This window comes from Mus pahari, chromosome 11 (genome assembly GCF_900095145.1).
Source record: "Mus pahari chromosome 11, PAHARI_EIJ_v1.1, whole genome shotgun sequence".
Classification (NCBI taxonomy): Eukaryota; Metazoa; Chordata; class Mammalia; order Rodentia; family Muridae; genus Mus; species Mus pahari.
Genome location: NC_034600.1, coordinates 75,158,222 through 75,173,293, shown reverse-complemented (window position 1 = coordinate 75,173,293; position 15,072 = coordinate 75,158,222). Strand labels below are relative to the sequence as shown.

The 15,072-nt window shown below is 40.6% G+C and overlaps 1 protein-coding gene across 3 annotated transcripts in view; it reads right to left on the bottom strand.

The window, feature by feature from the left end:
- Positions 1–15,072, bottom strand: part of Ctnnd2 (catenin delta 2) — an 801,097-nt gene that overhangs the window by 155,385 nt on the left and 630,640 nt on the right. The window lies entirely within an intron of this gene.

Sequence of the window (15,072 nt, the reverse complement as noted above, 5' to 3'; positions counted from 1 at the left end):
GCTAAATAAATCCTTTCCCCCCCAAATTGCTTCTTGGTCATATAAATACTGACTATGACAGTGTGCAAACATATAAACAGACACAACCATAATACACTTGGTGGACAGGACAGAGACTCCCTGGCCACACTTTATTCCTGCTCTGTAGTCTTCTTGTATTTTCTTAGACAAAAGTTCTTTAGAAAACTATCTCATAGATAAAATGTTACACAAAAAAGGAAGTTACAGAAGTGTGTTGATAGTAAGCTCAAAGCAGTGTTTCTTTCTATAAGCTCATTATAAGTTCAAAGCAACAGTTTCACATGGCCTGTGTGTGGCTCATCCTTGAACCTGACCTAGAATGAATGATTTTCCTTGATTATAAATTTATCCCAAGCCTATTTCTCTTCTTAGTCCATTTGTGAGCACTCATAGGTCTCCTTGTTATGCAGCCTTTACTTACTATTCTCTGAGGAGTGCGCACATTTTATTCTTGATTGTAACTTTATTATATTTTTTTGGCTAAACAACTGAAACCACCTTCTAAAACTTTCTTTTTAAAATTATTTGCATCAGATCAGGAATTCTATAAACTCATTAATTTGTCTAAACAGCATTAATTCATGAATATTCATCTTCATGTTGATCTGTAGGGAGTTTACCCAATAGGGTGGTCTGATGCCCAGGAATCATTAGGCTATATAGTGGTGACAGGAAAGGCAAGAGGCTATCCTGGGATAAAGTCTCTAAGGACCCTGCATTCTTAGAGCTCACCCATCAGAGACCATGTGAAATGGTGGGCCCTCTCCAGGAAACTCACTTGCATGCCTTTAACCTTTCCTAGATGACTTCTGACCAGAAATATGATTTTTTAAAAGAAAACCATCATAATCATTTTTCATTTTACCAGAGGCTTGAGGAATCTGATGAAATGGAAGAACCCATCAAGCTTTAGCTCAGCATGAACATAATGGACCCACGCTCCCGCATTCTATCCAAGAGTGAATAGAAGGAATGAAGTTGACAACATGCTGGCAGGTCTACATTTTAACCAGGATCTCAGCCTGCTTCTTTAGTCTATTTGCATCTGTTTCAATATATGCATATTTCAATATATGAAATGATGAGAATCCAGCATCAGATCCACTCCCTGTCAAAGGCTCAGGGAGCAATTTAAACATCACTGCCATGCCAGTGGGATAGCTTCACCCTGAATGCAATACTCCAAGAAGAGCTGTAGAATGCTCTTCCTCATGGTCACTGATTGTTCTGGAACCCTGTTCTTTGGAATGCATGAGGCTACTGCTATCTTGAAATACTAGTAGCTGTAATTGCCCCACGAGACCCTCACAAAATTGGACCAATTACACTTCCCCTGTAGGAGGAAGAGAAATCTCTTCAGATCTTCATTTGAGACCCCAGCCAATTCCCTCCCTTCTGTCTTGCCCAGCTGCACAGGATTGAGAGGTTCTAGATATATGGAGTTGAAGGCTGGTGGTGGGTGAAGGATTCTAGAAAAGCTGCACTTGTGGGCATATCATCTATGCTGGGGTGAGAGGTTTGGTGATGGAGATATTTTAGGGTCACTCAAGCTACCTTAGGTGACAACTCACCTATGATTTCATAAATAAGACAAGTAAACTCATTGATTTAGAACACTGGACTTGGGTAGAAGCATTAACTTATGGGCAAATCAATTATCGGGCAAACTCCCTACAGATCAAAATGAAGATGAACTTTTATGAATTAATGCTGTTGAGTTAATGCTTTGGTCTCTCATGGTGACCTATGTGGGGTCAGAAGGTGCTGTTTTTTTCATGTGTCCACATAAAATTAACACAACAACAAGAAGGGGAGCAGCACTATGAAGAGTTATGACTGTCTGACAACAAGCTCATCAACAGATATAAGAAGTCCCCTTCTGAGATGTTGGTTAGGGTTATCCAAGAGACCCACCTCCCCCAAACATTATAAGCTCATTCTGTTGCTCTTGGTTGTTCTTTAGAAACAGAAGGTAAGTGCCTACTGCTAAAGACACCACCCACTTTGAACACAGGGTCCAAAGTACCTAAACTGGGTCTGCCCTGAAAGCCTTCTCCCTGAGGATCTTCCTCTTTGGTACCAGAAAGAGACACACAAGCTTCCAAAGGGGAGAAGCAACCAGTAGGCCTACTTAGCTGCGCTACCACAGCCTTCGGCATAGCACATTATCCTAAGGGTGCAGTAATGGCACATGTACTTTTGTGGTAACCAACAACTCTCCAACTCAAAAACTGAAATCATGCCTAGTAATGAAATCTAGCCTATCACATGAGGCCAGTGAAGTTACAGATTGTGGAGAGCTTACAACTGCCACTTAATTATGCTAACACAATTCTTCACTACTTGTAAATATTTGTCCTTGTACCCACAGGTAAGTGCCATCTTCACCGCCCCCCCCCACCCCCCAATCAAGAAAACTTCTTCTTGCAACAGGCAAAACCAGCTACAGAAATCCCAAGCGATCAAAATACAGAGTTGTGGGGCCCAGTCCTAACTGATAAAGCTATAATAACTCCGCCACCTGAGGCTTAGGTATCATTGTAAAAGAGGGGACAGGAAGACTGTAAGAGACAGTGGTACAGCAACTCTGTTGTGATAAAAAGTGACAACAAAAGTCAAAGGAGCTGTACTCATGAAGTCTCACTGTGTAAACAAGTATGTCACCAATAGCCATGGTGACGTGGAAGGGGTAAGCTCACAAGGCCTCTACCCCAGACATAGAACTACAGGCAAAGCAGGAGCGATAGTCTTCCCCAGGAAAGTGCACACTAATTGGTTATGCAATACTGAATGATCATTCCTGAAAACAGACACACATGTGTCACACAGTCCAGGTTGTATGTATGGGTTTAGGAATATATACACGTAAACTCAACAGAGAGGCCATGATGTACTTGAAAGAGAGCAGGGTCAGCAGGTTCATGGAAGCGGTTGGAGGGAAGAAAGAGAAGAGAAGAAATGATTATATTTTGATCTTAATGAAATAAGAAAAAAATACTTTAAAAAAGAGAGCAGCAGAGAGTGGGAGACCGAGCGTAATTAACGTAGACAGAGCAAAAGTAAGAATGTTGACCAGAAAGAATGTTTTGAGTTTTAAAATATGAATTATCTAAAACAAAACTAACTCTAGACAAGGTTGCAGACACTGCCTTTATGTTATGCCGTCATTTAAAAATGCTTTTGGAATAGCTGTCCTGTTTTGGTTTAGTTCTGAAGGACAGATAAAGGAACAGGAAGCTTCCGTGCTTAAGCTGGACTAACTGCTAAACGTAAGGCTAGTCGTTTAAGGGGCTTGCGATCTTTTAACAAGATGAAACATCACCTCAGCCAGGGGGCTAGGTGAGCAGAGCATTCTTCCTGACATTTTGATTAATTCTTGCGTTCCATGTCCTACCAAAGCCACTGATAACCCAAATCTGATTGTTAATTAAATGAGGGACTATAAACCTGCATCAAGACTACTTTACAGATAAACTGTCTGCAGAAGTAACATTTACTGAGAATTTCATCCAAGTGAATGCAATTATCTGGCCTATGGAAACCAGCCCTCTAGTGCAGGGCAATGAGGAGAGATTTGGTTTGCCTGTTTCTGCAGACACAGTTGTACTTGAACCAGCCACCCCTGTCCATTCACTAGTCCTGTCACCGCCTTTGTCCACATACAACTTGAAATCCTGCCCTTTCCAGAAAAAAGTTTACCCACCTCCTTTAAGTGTAACAGTGATTCCCGGTACACTCTGTGTGTGAACGCTTATTCTCACTATACGGAGTGTTCAATGGGAAGCAGAAGGTGTAGAAAATATGCTCTGAGTGGGGCTGATTTATGACACTAGAAATAGTAGCATATTTATCATTTTGAAAAATAAGATAAAGCTTTTGATTCATACATGATAGATTTTCTTTTTAGTAAATTCTGGTCACTGCAATAATCAAAATGTGTACTAGCGATCATTTGTAGCATCACAATATCACTGTATTGTGAAAAAAAGTGATCTTTAAGTATTAAAAAGAATATGAAAATGAATTATATTTATTTCAGTATTTAAGCGTATCTTTTCAGAGAGCCATGTTAAAGTATTTGTGTGCACTGTATGTAAAAAATGGTGACAGATGGTGAGTATTTTTATTACCAGCTCCTGATTGAGAATACTAACACATGTAAATTGAAACCTATGAGTGTCTTAAAATGTGGGTAACATGCTTCCTGGCAAAATATAACTAAATAATAAAAATGTACATTTTTACATATAGGGAATGTATAGGAGTCCAAAGCTATTATGTGATAACAAATAATTTTTGCTATCTTAATGAATAGAGAAGAGTTAGGAAGAAGAGGGAAAAATCAAAGAAAACTCTAAGGACTAATCTATTTGTCAAGAAATGAGAAGATGGAAAAAAAGTCCTCACTGGACTGTTGCATCTCCCTCACCTTTCTGGTTAATTTATCAGTTGGTACAAACTCGTTCAGACTTGAGCACTCGGTCATTCCTCGGTTCATATACAGTCTACCTTTCCAAATTGGTTGTATTGTGTATCACAGTCCAGTACAATTATTACAGTCCTTGGTTTGAAGCTTCAAGCAGTCCACACTTATATTCTCAGGTATCTGTGACTCAGAGCATACCTTCTGAAAGGAGAACCATGACTCTACCAAGCACAAGCTATGCCCTGTAGAGGAAGAGCTGGGAAAATGGATGCTATGTGATACAACTCTTTTGGAAGGAGCCCAGCCAACTACTCCATGTGCCCACAAAACATCAGTTGGGATCAGTTATCTGAACACATATAGAAACTTGAATATCAAACCAGAAGTTTCTGGAGACAGTTGGCACAATGGTTGAAAAACTGAGAGAGGCCAAAACTGGGCAAGAGTGGAGTCTACAGCTGACTTGCTAAAAACACACATATAAGAGGCAGGGAAGGGAGAGAAAGGACACAATGGACGAAAAGAGATTCAAGATTTGGATGGAGACTAGATAACCAGGGATCTCCTCTCTGAGCAAATGACAATGGGATTTGGCTCACATTCTCAAGTCCCCTTTCTCCCTTTCTACTGTGATGGCTTAGGTCATGCCCACAGATTTTTATAGTCCCTACAAAGGGGATTGAGCAGACAGACACTGAACAAGAGAGGGAGAGAGAGAAAGAGAGAGAGAGAGAGAGAGAGAGAGAGAGAGAGAGAGAGAGAGCTGAGCTCAGTGACCTCCTGTGTCCATCAGAGGAGAATCATACTCTGAGAGCCCACACCTGGCTCTAGTGCATGGCATTGTGGGTTTTTCTGGATTTCCTCTGGGGTTGTTTGACGTCCTGCAGCCTGCTGTCACTCCACAGGATCTGCAGGCCACCCACCCACAGACAGGTGATGATGGTGAAGAGGGAGGCCTTCATCCAGCCGTCACATTACTGCACCATTTTGTTAGCAGGTCCTCCAGCTATACTCAAGCCTATGGGGACTTGAGTCTTGGCAAATGAGCAGAATCAGGGCTACTCAACATGGCTGTCCTGGATCCCTGACCCACAGACACTGTGTGAGATGCATGTTTGCTGTTTCTAGCTCTTAAATTCTGGAGTATCATCTGTTATATTCCCTTTCTTTCAAACCCTGCTGTCTCCCTTCATCCCTTTCCTGTCCCGACCCTTTGTCTAATGGGCTCACCTCAGCTTGGATATCTACACATCCCCCTAGTCACTCCTTAATTTACTAAGATGCATCTGTCCTCTCTTTTCTTCCCGGCCATGAGGATAAGAGGCTGTTGTCTGAGTGTTTGAAGGATGCAGAGCACACTCAGCATTCAGCATCTATAGCACAGAGAATGTGCTCTAACACCCAGGAGGTGTTTTCCAGAGAGTTACTGTAAAGAAGCCTAGTGAGTAACTGCAAGATAAGACCCTGCAGGATGCCAGGGGCTCTGAGCATCAAGCATTTCTAAAGCTTTACAGTGCTATCAAGATGGTGTAAGGAACTGAAAGTATAAAACAGCAGATGCAAGGCAAATAATAAATCCAGGTGCGAATATAAAAAATGCTATTTAAGTGGCATTATTTGCCCTGATTCTACAGACATTCTACTTGTAGCTGGGAGAGAAATATTGATACCTCTGAAAAACACTAATCAATAGAGCACTAGGAGTTTCATCTCTTGCAGTTTTTATCAATGTAGTTTCATTATATTAATTTACTAATAATTCTAAATCACTCAGGGTGATACTGAAGTGCAATTCATAGAAAAATCATGGGATAAACTGAATTCACGAAGTATAAGCATCCATGAGAAGTTACATAAAAAAAAATGTTGTAATTGGTGACTGGCAAATTTTAATTTACATGATGAAGGTATGCTAATTTATTTCTGATAGTAATCTGTAATAAAATTGTTTTTATGCAATGTTCCATTAATTACATCATCCATAAGCATCCTTTTATCAGTATAAGGCTATTACTGTTCCAAATATAATTGACAGCTGATTTAGTTCAGAAGAAATTTAAATAACTAATGATGTATACTAAATATATTTAAGAGATACTTTATTTTTATTTCAGGCAAAGGATGGCTCTTTTTCTTGAGATTATCATATTCATGAGCAGTAATTGGTTTATTAAAATTTCTTTAATAAGGTCTTAATTACTTTCACTTGATCCTTTATTTTGTTTTAATAGAGGGTAATTGTGGGTTTTTTTTTAACCTGAAAAAGATGACTATCTCTGTGTTAAAAAAAAAAAGGAAGAAAGCCCACACTTTAATAACAGCAAGTCTCAGACATGGCCTTGGGCTCTATAGGGCTTCAGTCCATTCTCCCTTTACTTTAACCTATTTTGAATTTTGTTATAAGACTAGAGGAAGAATTCTAACAAAATTAGGGGTGTAAAATAATGACCAAAAGAAGTCTGGGCTTAATTTCTTTATATGTATATGCATATATGTGTGTATGTATGTATGTATGTATGTATGTATGTATGTATATGTGTGTATATATATTTATATGTATATATATTTAAAACTAATCAATTAATGAAAATTAATGCATGCATTTATAAGGATTTCGTTTAAGGAAGACTACCACGTATTTAATTTTGTGAGTGACATTGTGAGTGACAGTTTGTACCAGAGGAAGGGAGTTCTTTTTTTAATTAAAAAATTTAAAACATAGGCCTAAAGGTTAGGTGTGGTGGTGCACATCTTTAACGCCAGCACTCAGGAGGCAGAGGCAGGGGGATCTGCATGAATTATGTTAACTTACTAATAACTCTAAATCACTCAGGGTGATACCGAATTGCAACTCATAGAAAAATCGTGGGATAAACTGAATTCACGAAGTATAAGCTCACTATGGTGGCATTTAAGCCGAGTCCTTAATTCAAGGCTAGAGAGATGTGGCGTCAGATACATTTCTTTAGTTTTAGATTTCAAAACTATGAAGTAAATAATATTTATAACTTTCTTTATAAAGTTGTCTAGATTCATACGATATGTGGCTATGGTACTGGAAAATGCACTAATATACTTTTGGGAAAGGGTGACTGGGAACAACTCTTTTCTATTGGGTCTGTCCTTTTTTAAGAATATTCTTGGTCCTATGACTTCAAAAGAAGGAGAAGGAGAGGAGGAGGGGAGGGGGAGAAAGGCAAGAGCCACCAGCCTTTATGAAGTTATATAGCAGAATAAAAATGCTAACACTTGGAAACCAAAGACTAAAGTTGATATTTCAGCTCTCAAAATTAAGAAATAGTCTGCTGTGCATCAGTAATAGGTGTTCAGAGAAAAGTTACTGGACCATGCAAATGCTAATATGTAAACTATCAAACAGGAAGTGTGTGTGTGTGTGTGTGTGTGTGTGTGTGTGTGAGAGAGAGAGAGAGAGAGAGAGAGAGAGAGAGAGAGAGAGAGAGAGAGATCTAAAATAAGACCACAATGGAAAAATCACTGAATTCTCACACCTGTGAATACCCCATTTCTGATAGAGAAGCCAGAAAAAAATCACTGGAAAGAAGACAATATCTTCAACAAATGGTGCTGGTCATACTGGATGGCTGTATATAAAACATCTAAATAGATCCATATTTATCACTGTGCACAAAATTCAACTCCAAATGTCTCAAAGACCTCAACATAAATCCAACTACACCGAGCCTGATAGAAGAGAAAGTGAAGAATAGCCTTGAATTCATTGGCACAGGAGAAGGCTTTCTCTCCAGAATGCGATTAGCATAGACACTAAGACCAACAATTAATAACAGGAGCTCAAGAGACTGAAAAGCTTCTGTAAAGCAAAGGACATCATCATTCAAGATGTCGGCCTACAGGATAGGGAAAATCTTTTAGCGAGTACACATTTGATAGAGAGCTAATATCCAAAATATGTAAAGAATAAAAAAAAAAGCTAAAAGCTAGATATCAAGAAAACAAGTTACTCAATTAAAAACAAGATACAGATCTAAATGGAGAATTCTCAAAAGAGGAAACCCAAATGGCTGAGAAATACCTGAAGAAATGTTTAAGACCCTTGGCCACTGGAAAAATGCAAATCAAAATTACTATGAGATTTCATCTTATACCTGTTAGAATGACGAAGATCAATCAAACAGGTGACAGGTCATGCTGGCAAGGATGTGGAGGGAGGGGAACACTCCTCCACTGCTGGTGGTGCAACTGCAACGGAGGAGGGTAACCCTGTAAGTTACTATGGAAATCAGTGTGATGGTTCCTTAGGAAGATGGAAATTGATCTATCGAAAGATCTAACTATACAAATTTTGGGCAATTACCCAAAGGATGCTTCACCCGACCACAGTCCTTATTCAATCATTTTCAATGCTACTCTATTCATAGTGGTCAGAAATGGGAAACAATCTAGATGATCCTCAACAGATGAATGAATTTCTTTATCCAAACAAAATGTGGTACATCTACACAATGGAATATTTCTCAGCTTAATAAAATGAGATTAGGAAATTCCCAAGTGAATGGAAATAGAAAAAAAAAAAAAAAAAAGAAAAAGAAAACAAAAAACCCTAAGGTAACCCAGATCCAGAAAGACAAATATCTCTAGGTTGTTTATTTGTTTATATACGGATATTAGCTGTTAAATCAATGATAACCAAGAACCACAGAGTTTAGGAATTCAGTGAAGGTCTGTGTGTTGGGTTGGGGGGACGGTGAGCAGATAGATCTCCCTAGGAAAGGGAAAGAGGATAGTTAAGGGTGGATGTGGTGGGGGAGGCTGGAATAGGAGAATTAAGTAGAGAGGGTAAAGAAAGAGAGGTACAAGGGAGCGAATATGGGGAAAGACTGCTAAAATTCAGGGCCATTTAAAGGGTAGTATAAAGACACAATACAGTAGATACTTTGCAAATGAAGAGGATCTAAATGAAATTGCCAAAGAAACGGGGAGAAAAAGCCCCAACTGGCCATCTCTCGTCGTCAAATGAAACTTCCAGTACAGAGATTGTGTTACATCTAATTGAGCTATTGGAATCCATTGGAACCACTAAACAATGCAGGCTGTTGCCAAGGCTATAGGTTGCATTCCACAAAGGGACAACAACATCTCACTGCTGAAGATAACAACACACAACTCCTTCAACATGGGGAGGTTGAGTTGTCTTCACTCCTAAGTGACACGTTTTAGTTTTTTGTCTGTTTTGTTTTGTTCTTTTTGTTTGGTTCTGTTCCATTCTGTTGATTTGTTTAGTTTGGTAAGAAAAATACTCTGCATGTTACCAAAAGGAGAAATATAAATGTCAATCCAATGACAAACCCTATGATCTCCAATGGTGTCCTCCCCACCTGCAATGGTGGCACAAAGCCTGTGGGAGAAACCAACCAATGTCTGATTTGACTTAAGGCTCACCCACAACATGGAACACACACCCCTCATTGCTTGGGTGACTAAAAACCCAAAACTAGATAGAAATGGACCTAGGGGGAAAAAACATGGCTGTTTTTTAAACAACAACAACAACACGACTCATAATGACATTCTGCTATACTTCTCCATCAATGCTTTGGAACAATCAGTTCTAAATGGGATGTTTCTATCCCCCCTCAGAGCTCAGAGAATCTTGTAGAAGATGAGGCAGAAAGATTTTATTCACTAAATGCCGATGCTATTTGGATGCCAAGAAGTGCATGCTGAAAGGAGCCTGATATAGCTGTCTCCTGAGAGGCTCTGCCAGAGCTGGACATATACAGAGGTGGATGCTCACAGCCAACCATTGAACTGATCATGGGTCCCCAATGGAGGAGTTAGAGAAAGGACTGAAGGAGCTGAAGGGGTTTGCAACCTCATGGGAAGAACAACAATATCAACCAATTACAGCTCCCAGGGACAAAACCACCAACCAAGGAGTACAAATGGAGGGAACCATGGCTCCAGCTGTATATGTAAACACAGGATGGCCTTGTCGGGCATCAACGGGAGAAGAGGCCCTTGGTCTCCTGAAGGCTCAATGCCCCAGTGTAGGGGAATGTGAGGGCAGGGAGGTGAGAGTAAGTGGGTGGGTGGGGTACACCCTCATAGAAGCAGGAGGAGGGAGAGGGGATAAGTGTTTTCTGGGGCAGGGATGAGGAAAGGGGATAACATCTGAAATGTAAATAAATAAAATATCCAATAAAAAGAAAGATTTTATCTATCTATCTATCTATCTATCTATCTATCTATCTATCTATCTATCTATCTATCTATCTATCTCTATATTATTCACAGCTTCCAGTTTAGTGATTTTAATGGGACTCCTGTGTTTAATGGAACTATGAGTAGTTCTCTTCATTCATAATCATTTCTTGTGCTTTTCCTGGCCTTCTTTCCCTTCTGTTTGTTTGCTCCCATTCCAATGTATTTGTTTTATATTTTATTTTATTATCATTATTTTATTATTTTCACTTAGAAACCTGTTTGTTCTCTAATGAGAGATATAAAGAGGAGTGATTCCAGATGGGAGTGGAGGTGGGGAGGAACTGGGAAGAGGAGAGAAGGGGAGGAAAAACCATAATCAAAAAAATATAACATGAGAAAAAAAGCTATTTGCAGTAAAAGGAGAAATAAAGAAAAATCATTGTTGAAATGGCCAATCTCACATTTTTGAGTTCTTATTATTCTCGAGGGTCTTTGCTAAGCGCCTTGGATACGCTGACTCTTGCAAACTTCTACCAATTGCTTTTGACAGATAAGAAAATCTAGAAGAAGAGAGTTGAGTCCCTTGCCCAGAGTCATTCTACTTGTAGCTGCAAATGAAGGTCAGGTATGACAGGGTGCATGTGAGTCGTCAGACAAATGTCAGGCTCGCAGATTTGAGACTGGAATTAAAGAGGTGCTGTCATTTGTCATTGTTTGGAGCAGAATGCACAAACACAGGAGGCTGTTCTGCTTTTCAGCTTCTCTCCAGTTTCTGTTTAGACTGAGGTCACATAGCTTGAGAAATTTCAAGAAGTCACTTAAATTCTCAAGGTAAGGAACATTTGGAGCAGTAAAACTATTTTTGCTAATAACTTTTTGGTGAACACTTAATTCTTTTATCTCTATTTAAAAAACAAAACAAAGAACAATGAAAAATAACCTACAGTAACAGAATCCCAGTCTTCTGTGGTGGGAAGGTGAAGAAATAAGATAGAACTGGAAGTAACCTCAAACTAAATCCCATCTATATACCACAATTATGTCAACATTATCCCAGTTTTCAATTAAATAAGAACTATCAGATACTATGCTCTACTGCGAACCTGCACAATTTCATAAATGCGATTATAACCTAGGAAATAAGTATAGCTGTGGGTGTCACTTGGCAGATTTATAAGCAACAATTAAAGAATTTAGAAAAAGTTTCCCAAGGAGAAGTTATAAGAGAGAGAGAGAGAGAGAGAGAGAGAGAGAGAGAGAGAGAGAGAGAGAGAGAGAGATTGGATATAAATGCTGGTCCCCATGCTTCAAACTCTACTGCCCCTTAGAGATACTCCTGGAGGTTATTTCATGGTAAATATATGAGAGCGGTGGATTTAACCACTAAGACAGCTGTAATCATTGGTGACCACATTCAGATTCAGGGCTCTATTTTCACTTTCATAAGTATAGATTAGTAGTAAGTGTTCTTCCCATTCGTTTTCCATAATCCCATCTACTGCTTCATCAGACACTTGGGGACACTTCTGTTCCTTATGCCATTTTTTAAAAATGGGTTTAATTTTTCAGCAGATAATTTATGAACACCTGACCAAACAAGGCATTGCCAGTCACTCTGAGGAATATATAGTCAACGAAGCTGAGGCCACCCATGGAGATAAAAATTTATGTGCATTAGGTCAGTGACAATTTGACAATGACTCTATAGGGCCTTACATAACAAAAATTCATGAGCCATTGGAGAAAGCACACCAAGAACATACAGGTAAGAAAAAATTTCCCTGGGAGGGAATGAAAGAAGGTTCAATGTCAGGGGTCACCTATAAGATTACCCTTGAGTGACTCACACAACTATCCAGGGAAGGACAGAGACATTCGGGGGAAAGAAAGCCACAGCAAAACCTGAGGACATGAATGGGTAAAATCTTGTTGTCTAGAGGCTTATGTGCATGGTAGATGTCAAGGCGTACATTTCTCAACTAGCCCAAAGATCCCTACCACGTGGGCAATTGCAACCATGTACTAGAAGACTACCTAAAATCTCCAACACGGGGACATTCAGACAGATGTGACTAATTTCCATCTCTCTAATGGAAATGGCCTAGGGACTGAATGGGTGTCACCAGTATTTTACAATTACTTTTATTGTATGTGTATAAATGTTTTATTTTCATGTACCTATGTGCACTGCTTATGTGCCTCATGTTCATAGAGGTCAGAGCAGGGCATTGAATCCCCTGGAACTGGAGGTGCGGATGGTTAGGAGCTATTATGTAAGTACTGAGAACTTAATTGGGCTTCTCTGTAAGAGCAGCAAGTGATCTTAACTGCTGAGCCATCTCTTCAGCCCAGAATGCTACCATGATTTAAAGAATTGTTTAAGAAGAACCATTGAGGCTGCCCATTAGTGCATCTTTGTTCTGACCAATTAAGTGTTCATTAACACCTGAGGAGTAGAGAAAATCCTGTGCTAAGAGTAAAGGATGTGATAAGGGAGATGCTCACCCTTCAGTATCCTGCATCATCACTTAACATCTTCATTTAGATCCACTTTATAATCCATGTGTTCAGTAAACAGGATATTTTTCAACTAAACTGTTTGAAGTTCTAGAGAAGTGGTTCTCAGCCTGTGGATTGCAAACCCTTGGTGATGGGTGGGTGGGTGGGGGATCAAATGCACCATTTCAGAGAAGTCACCTAAGACCATCAAGAAAACACATTATGATTCATAACAGTAGCAATATTATAGTTATGAAGCAGCAAGAAGAAAAATTTTATGATCAAGGGGTCATCCCCCTCATGAGGAACTGTATTCTATGGTAGCAGCATTAGGGAGGTTGAGAGCTTCTCTAGAGAGAGAAATCTGGTAGGGGGTTAGCTGTACAGGCATTCTGCAGTCTGTGATAGGGCTGTGCAGAGCTGTGGGAGACAAGGAACAGAAGAGAAAAACAGGAGGCTCAAGCCTTGAGCTTCTTCATAGGGCAGAGAGGCTGAGCCAAGAGGACAAAGGCAGAATCAGTGTTAGGGAGAGCAACAGTGGTGGCGCGGTAAACGGAGACTTGGGGCAGGGATACTACTCTAGAGTCTCAGGGTCTAAACAGGTTATAAACATCACCCAGACAGAAAGACCACCTTCCTCAGGGGCTAAGAGATGGGCTGCAGGGGAGGAGGCATGGCAGTCACTCCATTTGATGCCTGCACATGCTGTCAGCTTGTCAACAAGGACATGGCTCCACGTTGAGAACATGCACAGATATTATGTGTTAGATCCCTGGCAAATTTCTTTTTGTCTTGTGATTTCCTGTCTAGATTGACAGGCAAATACCATCCAAGGCACTGTGGCGTTCTCACTGTATGGCACCCTGGTGTCTCACTGTCTACAAGCTTCTAAAGGCAAGATCTGAACACGAACATGGGTGGGGGAGTAGGATGGGAAGCTGATAAGAGGGGAGTTAGCGTGAGTTAGCGGGAGAGGCAGAGGAAAGGATAGCGAGTGGCAATCACAGCGCACTCTCTACACGGATACAATTGTTAAAGACGGTGAAAAGACGATGCCATTGTGTCATGATAGGGGACTTCATGGAACCTCTGTCCTTCCCTACACCTTCAGCAGAGGATATGGAGGGAGATAACAGGGAATGTTGTGCCTCCTCCTTAGTTAGGCACTTGAAGCCAAGAGCCTTTCTGGCGATGGCCCCACCTTGCTACGGTTTCCTGTCCCCCTATGCTTGGCAAACACTCTTACTTAGGAGAGACAAGCTGTCTGACCAGCCCTAAATCAGCCCGGATCACACCCCAGGCAAAGAATCCCTTCACCAGATTTTCTGGGAAATTCAAGCTCATTTGCCTTTTTGCCTCCATTTTCATCTCTACTGGGCTTGTCGTGGAAGTCTGAGAGAAGAGGCGCGTCCTCCGACGGTCTCCTCTACGTGCAGTCCGTCAGGCCGTCGTGATTAGTGTCAGGCTTTGTTTATTAAACACGCTTTTAATCACATTTATTTACAGTGATGTGTGAGTGTGTGCTGTCTCACACTGCATATTTGGGTTTGGAGGTCAGAAGATAACTTGCAGATGTAGGTTCTCTCCTTCTCTCATGTGGGTTTCAGGGATTAAGCTCAGGTCACCAGGCTTGGCAGCAAGCATGTTTGTCTGCTAAAGCATCTCCTTAGCTCTTAGGTCTTCAAAGTTTACTTCTCCCTGCTCCATCAGTTCTACCAAATGAAGTACTGAGGAAGTCCTGGCTTCTTAGCTCTAAGATCTATGGTCTCTCCTCTCCTCTTCTCTTCTCTTCTCTTCTCGTCTCGTCTCGTCTCGTCTCGTCTCGTCTCGTCTCGTCTAGTCTCATCTCATCTCTTCTCCTCTAGTCCCGTCCCATCCCGTCCTGTCCTGTCCCGTCCCGTCCCATCCCGTCTCTCCTCTCCTCTCCTCTCCTCTCCTCT